We start from the raw sequence: 15,696 nt of genomic DNA, 5'->3' as shown, positions 1-15,696 counted from the left end.
TAAACTGGAATAACTTTTGCCCTTTTCTTTTTGCCTGGAAACCCCTGACATACATGATTGGCTACAAATATACGCCAAAAGGTTCAACAACCAGTTCAATATCACCCTTTACCAATCTTGTCACTTGCACAACTTTCCACAACATTCAACATCTTCTTTTTCTCACGTGCCTCTCCTTCTTGTCCACTTTCACAACTTTCTCAACCTTTTCTTCCAATTTTATGTTTGCCAATGTTGTTGCCACTGTCGCCAATTGATGCACACTACGTCTGTCCTCCTCCGCCATTGCCAATTCTTATTCCATTTTACCTTTCCGAATCCATTTAGCTTTATCTTTTGCCTCTTTCGATTGTTTGATGTCATTCAACATTTTCCTCGTCTTTCTTTAGCACCTGCTTAGCCAACTGAATCATATCCCATGTGGTCATCCTTTTGTAATTAAAAAAAAAAAAACACCTTCCGATATCTCTCTTTTTCTCTTTTTTTCTTTTTCTCCTCAATTGCACTCATTAATTGCGTCTCCAACTTCACATAATGTCCATCCATTTCTTGCCACACACCATCGCTTTCATACACTTCATCGGAATCGAGCCCCATATCACACTTATCTCCACTCCTTCTGAACAATCCACTCCCGTGCGTCCCGGCCAAATATCAAACAAAACAGTCCAAATTATATCACACCAATCACACTGCTTACACTTGCACACAAATTGAGATACGTAAATCCCAGATTTTAAAACGTATCAATACCACATATAGTCCCAGACTATTTTTGTAATAAGTAAATCCCAGATTTTACACCTTATTACGACTTCGCGATACGTAAATCCCAGATTTTACACCGTATCAGAACCACAAATTGAGTAATAAGTAAATCCCAGATTTGACACCTTATTACGACTTCGCGATACGTAAATCCCTGATTTTACACCGTGTCACAATCCACACTTTTAATATTTAATGTCCCAATTATCCCCGTTTTCCTCTTACATTTATTTTTCCCCAATTGTGCAGAATTCAGACATGTAGTAACAGGTATTCTGCTTACCTTTTAGATGTGGTACCACCAGAGGAAAACAGGTCTAAGTCGGGATTTCCTTTCCGTTCTACAAGTCGTGACTTGGTGTGGATACGGGTCCCTGACCCTGTGGTTCTCTTATTCGAAGTCTGTGGATTTCTTTTGCAGTCCTCTCCCTCTCATCACGTCGGGGTCACCAAAAATTGTTGGGATTTCTAACTTTAAATGTACCAAAAGTTTACCAAAATAGTTCAAATTAATTATCTGACTCCATTAATAGTTAACCAAACACGACCTACATTCATCCAATAATTATGCACGCTCGTTTTGAGAGAAAGATGACCAGGAAGCCGGCAACTTCACACGGGAGCGGATTTATTCCTAACAGGAGATCTAATACAAAGCCTGGGGCTTGGTTCCTACCATTACAGCTCTGCGCATCCCTGTACCCAACAGAGGACGACACCCCCCCCTCGTTATCAGAAGTGCGGCTCGTCCTTTACAAAAAAAATCTACCACCTACGCCTTTCATACAGCCTGCCCTGTCCTTCCACCGCACATTGAATCAAAGCACAATCAGCACATATCTTTATTGCATTAAACTGAATACATGTAACTTGTAGTCAATCGTATAAAATCCTTCACTGGTTTGTCATCAGTTTGACCTGAGCAGACTGAATCTGTTTGTTCTGAATGAGAGTGTGGGTCATGAAAATACTATGTGTGCAATTTTGAGGTCTTACATTTAAACTAAGTCATATAGCATATGGTCCCGTAGACTGGCAGGCCAAGGTTGGCCTTCTCCGGCGGGCCGTCCCTCCGTCTCTCTTTCCGCTGGCATTCTTCTGTAATCTTGTCGGTGTGCATGTGTGCGTGTGTATGTGCAAGTGTATGTGTGTGTGTGCATGCGTATGTGCATGTGCTCCGATCTCCAGTTGTTATGTCTTTCGGAATGTGTTTTTCTTTTGATAGCGTCTGTGTGAGTCCTCCAGTGCCTAGTTTGGTATGTTTGCATCTCTACAGCCAATGTGGAGAATGTGCTTCGTCGTATTTGTCCATCAAGTGCTGTGAATGTGAGAGCAGCTCATGGAAATGCTATGTGCGCAAATCTATTCTCACTACTGATAATTTCAATAAAGTTCACACATTGCAACTAAGTACTATAAATTTAGCATTTAAGAATAATATAATCAGTAAACATCAGGCCTACAATCCCAGTCATTCTTGTGACTTGTGCTTCTAGTTTCATTTGATAATTGCTTTTTGTTTCATCAATGTTTAAAATGTTCAGTAAATATGAACCTGCTAACTTTAATAATCGACATTCTGTCCCGCATGTGTTCAAAATAATGCCAGTAATCAATAGTAATAGACTCCTTCAGTGTGTAAGTGTTTTTCTGGATATTATTTGTCCAGCCGTGGTGTCATAAATGACGGTATTTTGATGGGGATTTATTCAAGTAGGACGAAGTAGGACTTCACTGAAGGCACAGGTGTGAAATGCACTGAAGTAACTTAAAAAGTAAAAGTAAAAAAAAAAATTACGGTTGTTTACGAATGTGCAAGAAAGAAAAATGTTGACAAATGTTGAAAATTATGATATTTTCCAGGAGGTATTTATTTCTTTTTTGTTTATTCATTCAATTCTATACTTATTTCAATATTTGAGTATTATTTTTCTTTCAATATGTAGTATATTTTGTCTTTGAAGTGTGGGTCCTTGCTGCCTTCCGGAGAGGCAGCCGAGCAAGGCTGGATTGGTGATGGAAAAGAACAAAAGAAAGAAGAAAGATTTTATTCTCGTTACATGCTGATGTCAAAAGAAGTCTCCCCAAAAACGTGCGAGCCCCGTCTCAGACATTCCCTTCTTATTGGGAATATCCAAATAGGACATGAATATCTAATTTTCCCTTGTTGCATATGCATTCCCATCCCGCTAGTCTTCGGGATTTCCCTCCAAAAGTCCCCCAGAGGGAGAGCAGACGCGTCTCCCCGTTGATACGACCAGTCTACTCGTGACCACCTTAAATTATTCTCACACCCTGGAAGGTCACTGACCTGGCGAGAGAATTGCCCCCACCATAAACAATGCTCAGGCCTATTTTCTCTCAGGGCAGTATCTGCCTTCATCGGAACTTCAGAACCAAGACTGGTCACTTCTTTGAGCTCCAGTCCCTTCATAGTTTCATAAAGAGAATTACTTCCCATATCTATATTAGGCCATTTAAAAATACATGCTTTTTTTTAAATTTCAATGTATATTTAAGATTGCTGATGTAATACTACAATATTTATTCAATTATTTTAATATGCAAAATTATATCAATTAATTTAAACCTTTTTATTTCACACTTGAATATTTCTGAACAAATTTGTTCATTTGAATATGTATGCAATTTAAATTATTCCATCCATCCAGCCATTTTCTGCCGCTCATCCAGGGTAGGGTTATTGAATAAATTTTTTAGTATTTTTCATAATTCAATATTTATTTCAAGATCGGGACTCTTCTCAATTAGTTCAATATTTATAAAATGTTTCTATATTTGTTATTAATTGAACTAAGTCTGTATGTGGTTTCCAATTTTACATTTTAATATTTTCCTATTTCACTATATAAATAATCCAATCTATAAAAAATATAATAAAGCATGAACAAAAATATTTGGTATATTTGACAAAATTATAGTTTTTTTCCCAAGTGAGATTCTGCTTCGCAACAAACCCCAAACGATTGATAGAGCTCAACCTAGAAAGTGTATTTTGCCAGTCAGAAATGTATTCAGAACACGTAATATTAAATGTATGTGAGGGGATATTTGAAGAGTTTGAGTTTTGTTCAATGGACCATTCATATACGAGCAAGCCAAACACAGCGAGAAAACCAGCGCTGACTCCAGGCGCCATCAGGTTGCCAACTCCTGACAAAACCTTTAAGAGAAACTGAGACTATTTGCGTTTCTCTTTCTTGTTCTTTTTATAGTTCAACAACTAGTTCAGTTTTTCACCTTTTCACGCAGCGTAATGAAAGCCAGTTGAGCAAGTGGAACAAGTGATTTTATTGATGATTGTGGAAGGCACCGATTTCATAAGCACAGTTTCTTCTCACACTTTTTCCATTAGGTACAATTAAAAAGACAACTGAAAAGCATAATGTTAACAAATGCTGTTCCAGGCAAAGGCAATTAATTTTATTTACATGTTTGATGTAAACACACAAAAAAAACCTCATCATCACTCAGACACATTGGTTATTCTGGCACTGATCACATTGGCTTTGTGTCAATAAAAGAGCTTTGCAAAATTCAATTTCATCACATTTTATTGAAAATCACATTTACATCTTACCACAAAGAGTCGGTTCTTTCATTTTTAAATTTTTTTTTAATCTTCAAGGATTCTCACCAGCACAATTGTGTCTCTCAGCATGCTGTTTAGTGGAGAATCTTTTAGCACAAACGCTGAAACTGAATGGCTTGTCTCCACTGTGCGTTCTTGTGTGGATTCGTAAATGTGACTTTCGAGAGAAACTCTTGCCACAAACTGAGCATGAAAAAGTTTTTTCTCCACTGTGCTTTCTTGTGTGTTCTGTTAAATTTCCTTTTTGAGAGAAGCATTTTCCACAAACTGAGCAGGAAAAAGGGTTTTCTCCACTGTGCTTTCTTGTGTGGCTTGTTAAACCTCCCTTTTGAGAGAAGCATTTTCCACAAACCGAGCAGGAAAATGGTTTTTCTCCACTGTGTGTTCTTGTGTGGCATGTTAAATGCGACTTTCGAGAGAAACTCTTGCCACAAATTGAGGAAGAAAAAGGTTTATCTCCACTGTGTGTTCTTGTGTGCCTTACTAAATGAGTCTTTTGAGAGAAGCATTTGCCACAAACGGAGCAAGAAAATGGTTTTTCTCCACTGTGTGTTCTTGTGTGGCTTGTTAAATTTGCCTTATGAGAGAAGCATTTTCCCCAAACTGAGCAGGAAAAAGATTTTTCACCACTGTGTGTTCTTGTGTGACGTGTTAAATATGACTTTCTAGAGAAGCTTTTTCCACAAACTGAGCAAGAAAAAGGTTTTTCTCCACTGTGCGTTCTTGTGTGATATGTTAAACCTGCCTTTTGAGAGAAGCATTTTCCACAGAGCAGGAAAAACATGTTTCTCCACTGTGCTTTCTTGTGTGGCTTGTTAAACCTCCCTTCTGAGAGAAGCATTTTCCACAAACCGAGCAGGAAAATGGTTTTTCTCCACTGTGTGTTCTTGTGTGGCATGTTAAATGCGACTTTCGAGAGAAACTCTTGCCACAAATTGAGAAAGAAAAAGGTTTATCTCCACTGTGTGTTCTTGTGTGCCTTACTAAATGAGTCTTTCGAGAGAAGCATTTGCCACAAACTGAGCAAGAAAATTTTTTTTCTCCACTGTGTGTTCTTGTGTGGCTTGTTAAATTTGCCTTATGAGAGAAGCATTTTCCACAAACTGAGCAGGAAAAAGATTTTTCACCACTGTGTGTTCTTGTGTGACGTGTTAAATTTGACTTTCTAGAGAAGCTTTTTCCACAAACTGAGCAAGAAAAAGGTTTTTCTCCACTGTGTGTTCTTGCGTGTTCTGTTAAATTTGCCTTTTGAGAGAAGCATTTTCCACAAACAGAGCAGGAAAAAGATGTTTCAACACTGTGTGTTCTTGTGCGGCATGTTAAATGCGACTTTCGAGAGAAACTCTTGCCACAAACTGAGCAGGAAAAAGGTTTATCTCCACTGTGTGTTCTTGTGTGCCTTACTAAATGAGTCTTTCGAGAGAAGCATTTGCCACAAACCGAGCAAGAAAATGGTTTTTCTCCACTGTGCGTTCTTGTGTGGCTTGTTAAATTTGCCTTATGAGAGAAGCATTTTCCACAAACTGAGCAGGAAAAAGATTTTTCACCACTGTGTGTTCTTGTGTGACGTGTTAAATTTGACTTTCTAGAGAAGCTTTTTCCACAAACTGAGCAAGAAAAAGGTTTTTCTCCACTGTGTGTTCTTGCGTGTTCTGTTAAATTTGCCTTTTGAGAGAAGCATTTTCCACAAACAGAGCAGGAAAAAGATGTTTCACCACTGTGTGTTCTTGTGTGCCTTACTAAATGAGTCTTTCGAGAGAAGCATTTGCCACAAACCGAGCAAGAAAATGGTTTTTCTCCACTGTGTGTTCTTGTGTGGCTTGTTAAATTTGCCTTATGAGAGAAGCATTTTCCACAAACTGAGCAGGAAAAAGATTTTTCACCACTGTGTGTTCTTGTGTGACGTGTTAAATTTGACTTTCTAGAGAAGCTTTTTCCACAAACTGAGCAGGAAAAAGGTTTTTCACCACTGTGTGTTTTTCTGTGCCCTTTTAAAGACAACTTTGAAGATAATGAGTCAGTGTGACATGCCCTTTCACCTTTAGTTTGCTCATTATCATCATCATCATCATGAGCATCTGATAATGTGTCCTCATAATGTGCTTGTGATGGCCCCCAGTAGTCTTCATCACCTTCTGTTGTCACGTGATGACTTGAGCTGCTACTTGGAGGCTCCGCCCCTCTGTTGTCCTCACTCACATCCTTGTTTTCATCTTCAGTTTTTATAGGGACAACGTTCAGTGGTGACTTGTTGATCTCCTCCTCCTCCTCCTCCTCTTTGATGTGAGTCAAGTCTGGCTCCTCTTTCACAGAACAGAGATCATTTTGTCTGATGTCTGCAGGACACAAAAAGACATTTGGTTCCGTCAAGTCAAACCTCATGCGGCGACTTTGTCTTATATTGTTTCTACCGTGCTAAATTGACTTGTGCCTGCCAAACACGGAGCAATGCGTGGTGCGACCCCGATTTGGACCGGACCATGAGGGCATTTCACAAAACTACGTCCTAAGATGTAAACCTCCCTTTCCGAGCTGCACAACAGTGATAAACGAGCATTTAAAAAGGAAGCACGTTGCGGCTGATGCCCGATTTAATTCCTGACATTGTCACAGACGTTTCTGGAAGCGAGCTGAAGTTAGCACACACAGGCTATTGTGTGCGTCTGATGGAACACCTGTTGCTGGACCCTAACTTATTGATGGGGGCCATCGCAACTTTATGTCATCGATAAAATAGGAATCCCTCAAGTAAAATATGCTTACAAGTATTTCATTTTGCATTTAGAGATTGAACTAAATGTTCCCGGGTTTGTTGGTAGAAAAGGGGGTTGTGACGTTCTCCCTTTTTAAGCCCATAGTAAGCCAAAGATGCAGGTGCATTCCTTGCGGCATGCGCTTGTTCACTGATGAGATCCGTGCAACCTTGGCTGGATGCATTAAATGTATTTTAAATGTTTGGATGAGGTGAAACTACGCACCTATGCACAAAACATAGCAGGGCACAGGTAACAGAAGAATTCGGAATGGGTGCTGAAACACCACACCCTGCTCGTGACATGGGGTATTCAACATCTGAAATTAACTCTGCCAAAAGTCTTCACCAATGAGCCGAAATCTTTAGTATGATGATGCGCACCGATAGTTAATGTGATTTGTGGCTCAGCGAACAGAGACAATTCATAGCGTTTCCTCTGCTCTGGGGCAAGGCACACATGCGAGGCAGCACCGGTAGACATCACAAATACATAATCCTAATGCAAGATGCACTTCTGACCCTCGAAATTGGGTGAATGCATCCTGACAAACAAAATCATCAGAACTGAATGTTCAATGCAAAGGACCAATTGGCGGTTTGAAAGGGTGGAGGCGGCTACACCACGCAGACCAGAGCAGGAACAGGACGTACCAGCTGCGGGAGGATGGAGACCCTGGTCTCAGAGATAACCAGTCGACTGGAACGGAGGACAAAATATGCTTCCCCCAGCGGATGTGCACAGTCAAATTCAGTCCCTTCTGGCAATTCAGTCGCACTCGAATTCCAGTGTTTGTTTCAGTGCAGGTTCGGACCATGGCAGTGACTCGGCCAATCTCAAGAGTTCTACAAGCGTGACAGTGTTGTTGCTCACTGGGATATGGAGAAGAACCTTGCAAAGCGTGGAATATCTTGTTCCACCATCAAAAACTGTTGTCCATCAATCGTCACCGGAATGCCAAGACCTGCCGGTCCTTGAATGCTGAGGCTCCGCGGGCACCCCTATCGTGGAATGGGGTCCCAATCGGGTTGAGGCGTCAACTGTGCGTTTGGAAGCCATAGTGTCAGGGTCGCCTTTTGGCGAGGAGGAAGGTGGACCCAAAAGGCGAGGAGGCAGGGAATGGATGTCGTTCAGGGGGTTTATTAAAGGGGTTCAACAAAGGAAGACAACCGGGACGGGAGCAAAATAACTACAGAACCAACGTGACGAACAGACGAGGGGGGCGAGGAACAAAACCGAGGCAAAAGGCTGAGGAAGGCAAACGAGAACGAGGAGGGGAACAAAAGCAAGAGCATGAACATGAACGTGAGCGAAACGTGGTCGTGGCAGTCCGTAACTTGCGGCAATGACCCGACACTGAGTAGTGGGTCTGGGAGGCTTAAATAGTCCGAGTAATCAGGGGAGCAGATGGGAAACAGGTGCGTGATGAGGGTAACAGGGAACAGGTGCGTGGCTTGGTGAGGGCGAGGTGCTGAGGGGAAACGCCCCTACTCGGCTGATCAAACATAAACAAGGTGCACATGGCAGGGAGGTGAGAAAATAACAACACAAACAATAACCAAAACCGCATGCACACGAAAACAATAACAAAAACCCTGTCATGCCCGACGCGGATCATGACAGTACCCCCCCTCAAGGGACGGATTCCAGACGTCCTCAAAAAGAAAAGAAAAAAACAAAAAGAACACCATGTCCAAAAACGAGGGTGGGCGGAAGGGGTCGGGAGGTGGGTCAGCGACCCGTGATCGAGGCCGGTCTGGCGGCTGCCCGGGAGGCCAGACCAGCGGGTCCTTCCGTGGCCATTCAGGCGGCCGTCCGGGTGGCCGAACCCGCAAGTCCAGTCGTGGCCATTCGGGCGGACGTCCCGGGCGACCCGAACGCCACATGGAGTCCGCTGAAGGGGCTGGGACGAGAAGCGGCGGTGGGGCCCCGGGAGCAGCAGGGGCAGGAACTTGGAGGGGTGACGAACCAGGTGCAGCCGAGACCGGAACGTGGAGGGGCAACGAGTCGTCGAGTGTCGCCGACGCAGGAACGTGGAGCGGCGGCTGGTCGCCGAGCCCCGCCGAGTCAGGAACGTGGAGCGGCGGCTGGTCGTCGAACCCCGCCGAGACAGGAACGTGGAGCGGCGGCTGGTCGTCGAGCGTCGACGAGACAGGGACGTGGAGCGGCGGCTGGTCGACGAACCCCGCCGAGTCAGGAACGTGGAGCGGGGGCTGGTCGTCGAACCCCGCCGACACAGGAACGTGGAGCGGCAGCTGGGCGTTGAATCCTGCAGAGACAAGAACGTGGAGCGGCGGTGGGTCGTCGTCCACCGCCGAGGCAGGAACCAGGAGCGACCGTGGGTCGTCGAGCGCTGCCGGGACCAAGGCGAGCAGTGGTGACGGGTCGTCGGATGCTGCCGAGGCCAGAGCGGGGCGCGATGGTGGGTCGTCGTGCGTCGCCGAGGCTGAGGCGTGACGCGGCGGCGGACCGTCGTCCATCGCGGGCACCGGAACCGGGATCGGCGGTTGGTCGTCGAACCCTGCCGAGACAAGAACGTGGAGCGGCGGTGGGTCGTCGTCCACCGCCGAGACAGGAACCAGGAGCGACCGTGGGTCGTCGAGCGCTGCCGGGACCAAGGCGAGCAGTGGCGACGGGTCGTCGGATGCTGCAGAGGCCAGAGCGGGGCGCGATGGTGGGTCGTCGTGCGTCGCCGAGGCTGAGGCGTGACGCGGCGGCGGACCGTCGTCCATCGCGGGCACCGGAACCGGGAGCGGCGGCGCTTCGTCAGGCGCCGCTGAGGCAGATACGGCAGGCGGCTGCTCGTCGTCCACCACGGATGCAGGGACCGGGAGTGACGGCTGCGGGCCGTGTTCTGCCGAAACGTGAGCTTGGGGCGGAAGCAAGGCGTGCTCCGCTCGAACGAGAGCTTGGGGCGGACGCCGGACGGGCTCCGCGTGAACATGAACTTGGGGCGGGAGCGCGGCGTGATCGGCCTGAACGTGAACTTGGGTCGGGAGCAGGATGTGCTCCCCCTGAACGTGAACCTGGGACGGACGCACAACGTGCTCCGCCTGAACGTGAACCTGGGACGGACGCACAACGTGCTCCGCCTGAACTTGAACTGGGGACGGACGCACGACGTGCTCCGCTGGATCGGGAGCTGGGGTCGCAAGCAAGGCGCCGGGACGGGATTCGGCCGCCGATGGGGAGCCGGGACACGGCTCGGCAGCCGGGACACGGCTCGGCAGCCGGCGTGGAGCCGGGACAGGGCTCGGCAGCCGGCGTGGAGCCGGGACAGGGCTCGGCAGCCGGCGGGGAGCCGGGACTGGGCTCGGCAGCCGGCGGGGAGCCGGGACTGGGCTCGGCAGCCGGCGGGGAGCCGGGACTGGGCTCGGCAGCCGGCGGGGAGCCGGGACTGGGCTCGGCAGCCGGCGGGGAGCCGGGACTGGGCTCGGCAGCCGGCGGGGAGCCGGGACTGGGCTCGGCAGCCGGCGGGGAGCCGGGACTGGGCTCGGCAGCCGGCGGGGAGCCGGGACTGGGCTCGGCAGCCGGCGGGGAGCCGGGACTGGGCTCGGCAGCCGGCGGGGAGCCGGGACAGGGCTCGGCAGCCGGCGGGGAGCCGGGACAGGGCTCGGCAGCCGGCGGGGATCCGGAACGGGCCTCGGCCGCCGGCGGGGATCCGGAACGGGACTCAGAAGCTGGCGAGAAACCGGAACGGGACTCAGCCGCTGGCGAGAAACCGGAACGGGACTCAGCCGCTGGCGGGGAGCCAGAACGGAGCTCAGCAGCTGGCGAGGAGCCGGAACGGAGCTCAGCAGCGGGCGAGGAGCCGGAACGGGGCTCAGCAGCGGGCGAGGAGCCGGAACGGGGCTCAGCAGCGGGCGAGGAGCCGGAACGGGGCTCAACCGCTGGCGAGGAGCCGGAGCGGGGCTCTGGAGGCTGCGGCTGATGTGGAGGGGGCGTGGGTTGCGGCAGCTGGTGTGGAGGCGGCATGGTCTGTGCAGCTGACGTAGGGGCTGCATGGGTCACTGCTGCTGGCGTGGAGGCGACGTGGGTTGCTGCAGCTGGCGTGGAGGCGACGTGGGTTGCTGCAGCTGGCGTGGAGGCGACGTGGGTTGCTGCAGCTGGCGTGGAGGCGACGTGGGTCGCAGCAGCTGGCGTGGAGGCGACGGCGGGCCGAGCGCAGCAGTCGGTCCGGGCACAGCCGAACCGGGGGCCCTGATCCCTATCAGCCTGCCGCCATAGGGAATCAGGGGAACGAGAGGCACGAGGGACCGAGGTTACCGGGGCTGGTGAACGTGAGCTAGGAGATGCCTGGGGGACGTGATCAGGAGCCGAAACCGATGGTGAACGAGGTGTGCGACGTGACCGTGACTTGCGAGATTTAGGACGTGAAGCGCGCGAGGTGGAGTGGGAGACGGTCTCGAAAAACTCAAATGGTTCGGGGGGAGGAAGGTGACGTCTCAAAAATAACTCTGCGTTGCGCTGAGCGACTAAGAGAGCGGAAATATATTCGAAATCATAGTCGTGATCTGGATCGACAAAAATGTGAGGGGCAAGGTGCTCAAAATCATACTCGTAACCGGACTTACTTGAATCGTGAGGGGGTGAAAAGGCTTGGTGCTCAAAATCGTCTTCATAATCAGAATCAATAATAAGGTGAGGGGGTATGACAGGCGGGTAGTCGTCGTCGTTACCGTGACACATGGGGGAAGAAACAAACGAGGCACGGGGCTGGTCGGCAGGCTGATGAGGGTGGTTGTCCGAGCGGCGGCGACTGTGTCCTTCTTTGGTCGGGTCATTCTGTCAGGGTCGCCTTTTGGCGAGGAGGAAGGTGGACCCAAAAGGCGAGGAGGCAGGGAATGGATGTCGTTCAGGGGGTTTATTAAAGGGGTTCAACAAAGGAAGACAACCGGGACGGGAGCAAAATAACTCCAGAACCAACGTGACGAACAGACGAGGGGGGCGAGGAACAAAACCGAGGCAAAAGGTTGAGGAAGGCAAACGAGAACGAGGAGGGGAACAAAAGCAAGAGCATGAACATGAACGTGAGCGAAACGTGGTCGTGCCAGTCCGTAACTTGCGGCAATGACCCGACACCGAGTAGTGGGTCTGGGAGGCTTAAATAGTCCGAGTAATCAGGTGCGTGATGAGGGTAACAGGGAACAGGTGCGTGGCTTGGTGAGGGCGAGGTGCTGAGGGGATACGCCCCTACTCGGCTGATCAAACATAAACAAGGTGCACATGGCAGGGAGGTGAGAAAATAACAACACAAACAATAACCAAAACCGCATGCACACGAAAACAACAAAAACCCTGTCATGCCCGACGCGGATCATGACACATCGAAGCGTTGTCGGAGGAGGGGGTAGCGGTGGTGCCCCCGTGCTAGTGGAGCTCTTTGTGACAGGCATGGCGCTGGACCACAGGATGGCACATTTCAGGAAGTGGCTCGGTTTGGACCGCTCATCACCCAGTGACCCCACAGCAAGAGCACGTCCCACTCACAACCCATGTCTATAACCACCCCTACTTCTGTTACGTGACCTTGTTGACCGGCAGGTGCGGACAACAAGCCTGCTGTGGGCACTGCGTCACCAGAACCTGGCCCAGGAGCAGCGGAAACGGAAAGAGCAGACGCAATGGGAGCTGCATGCGTCGGCTGCTGCATTAGCTGCTTCCCCTGTTTTATTTTATTTTTTTTCCCCCATATTCTTTTTTCCTTTCCTGGTGAATTAGCACTCTTGGCCCTCTGAACCCGCGAGTGTAACAATTCGTTTTCTACATCCAATCCAATATTTTCTTTCATCGATGCAAAAACGGGGGTTCTACTCATACTGATTAGCAGTTTCTCATTGACGGACTGTTTCGCATGATGTCAGTAACTGGAAGGCGCACGCCCTCGAGGACGGCCACCCGGCACAGCTGTGTGGTGGTGACACTATTGGACGGGTCACTGGCGGAAGCTTCAATCCATTCGCGTCTCGCCCCGTCTCCCAGAGAGCTCACGAACTTAATCCCTCATCATATCTTACAAATGCCGATGCCAATTGGTTTTGTCTTCTGTTTATGATTCATATTCAATCCCCATCAACATCTCAACTATAATTTAGCTATTCTTTTTTAACTAACTAATATAACCCCGTTTTCCTCAACCCATGAGTCAGTATTCTTTGAAGTGGATTATCCGCAGACTAAAAATTTCTAATTTAATTTATATCAATTTACTGTAAATCAAAAGTCCCCTCATAACATGATAATTCATCATATTCCTGTCATTTCCATCTCAAAATGTCGTTCCATTAATTGAATTACCGTAGTACATCGGTCGCAAAACTGAAGTATGGAACATTAGATGTTTTTCTTTTTTTTCGTTTTGCATGACCTTTAACCTTGCATGTTCTTTTTCAACAAAATTGTATCTCTTTTCAGTATCCCTGTTTCATGAGTTGCTGCCGGGGGCACAAAGGAGGAGTTCAGAGAGGAATTTCACCCTCAGGGGCAATCCCAAACTTTTGTTTGCAGGACATTGTAACACTCTGGGCTGGTTTATTGTTCTTCTTATTGCAATTTTACTGCGTTCAGTCTTCCTCGAGACTGAATACGTTCTCGTGTTTGCCAAATAGTTAATCCTAGTTTCTCACTTTAGCTTTTCACAGTCAAGATATGAACTTTTTAACTGCACAATCACTTCATTGAGGTCTAATTATCAATTGTTTACCATAGTCAGACTTTGGCCATCAAAGAGACCTGTTCCTTCACCGAACGTTAACGTTTTTATCACTCAGGGCGTTTCCGTGTTGACAAATCACATTCCACGGAACATGCATTCATCCTTTTATGATCTTGGATTTCTCTATTTAAATCACCGCTTCTTGCAATGATTAGGACGCACACGCATTAGTTGAACTGATAAAACGGAATATCAATGCAATCACATACGGCTTTTAGAAGGGGCAATTCTTTCTACAAAGGAGGGACTGGCACTGGTTTATAACTATCACCCCTTTTCTCCTGCGTGGGGGCTGCCTGACTTCTTGGTCCCACAGTAGATGGTAGCCAGGTTTTTGATTTTGCGTGGCCTTGACCAGAACACGAGTAATCACAGGGTACGCATCTGAACAGCGGAGTCGAACCGGCCCAGACTTAATGCAATACGATTGCGACGTACCAGCAAAACCGTCGGGACCGCCACACAACGTCCGTACTGTGTTCCATGCCACAAAGTGCCCAATACGATACGTGGAAGCGCGCTTTTCTTCATTATTTCTATTTTCAGCTCATAATTTTCCTGCTAAAATTTACACCCTGGCCAGGGTCTGTGCTCAAACTGAGCTCATTCACGACTATGTTGTCTACAGCTATAGTTTTACACTTCTTATTTCTCATCTCTTTAACCACTAGACCTTTCTTTTCTTTATCTTCTGCACATTTCTCCCGCACTAGTCCCCATTTACTTAGTTCCTATCATCATTTTTTAAAATTTATTTATTTTTTTATACTTTTTCTAATGTTCTTTCATAGTGCGGTACTTTGACATCTTTTAATGTCTTAATCAATCATTATAGAGGCCTCTTGTTTAAACAATAATTGAAACTAACACAGGGACATTTTCCATGACCAATCAGCCAGCAGACCCACACGCACAAGCTCTCTTTAACGACCCCAAAAGCCCCGACCGCTTGGACACAGGCGCACAACACCCATTGTGAGTAAAAGCATCTCACCTAAAGTTCAGCCGGCCGGCTGTTGAACGCCTGCGCCCCAGCACCCTGAGACCCTCAATGGAGCAAGAATCCTCTTTGTGACGCCAGAAATGTGGAATATTTTGTTGTTGATGTGTGGGTCTGGCTCAGCTTCCCTCCGGACAGGTCGCCGAGCATGGCAGAATTGGTGATGGAAAAAATTCTCTGACAGTCATTTTGGTTAGAAAGAGATTTTATTCTCGTCACATGCTGATGTCAAAAGAAGTCTCCCCAAAAAGCAAAAAGGGAAAGGTGTACCCTCTCTCCGGCCTTCCCTTCTTATCGGGAATGGCCACACCGGACATGAATATTGAAGGATTGTATTATGATTGCTGGCATTATTTTAAACACTTACGGGACAGACGGTCAATTCTTTAATTTAGCAGGTTCATATTTACTGAATATGTTAAACATTGATTAAACAAAAAGCATTTATCAAATGAAAGTCGAAGTACAGTGCATCGGTAAGATTGACTGGGATTGTAGTCATGGTGTTTACTGATGCATTCGTATGCTACATTTCTATGACCTAGTTTAAATGTAAGACCTCAAAATTGCACACATAGTATTTTCATGACCCACACTCTCATTCAGAACAAACAGATTCAGTCTGCTCAGGTCAAACTGATGACAAACCAGATAGCACTTCATGGACAAATACGACAAAACACATTTTCCACATAGGCCATAGAAGATACAAACATATCAAGTTGGGCCGGGGAGGACGTCACAGGGATGCTATCAAGAAGAACCAAAAATATTATCTGATCTGGGAAAACATACACCACACAATCTGCACACCGACAAGATTACAGGGGAAGGAGAGACTGCCGGC

The sequence above is a fragment of the Idiotropiscis lumnitzeri genome, chromosome 2, assembly GCF_059441095.1.
Source record: "Idiotropiscis lumnitzeri isolate Australia: NSW breed Sydney's pygmy pipehorse chromosome 2, RoL_Ilum_1.0, whole genome shotgun sequence".
Classification (NCBI taxonomy): Eukaryota; Metazoa; Chordata; class Actinopteri; order Syngnathiformes; family Syngnathidae; genus Idiotropiscis; species Idiotropiscis lumnitzeri.
This window is presented reverse-complemented; position numbering follows the sequence as displayed.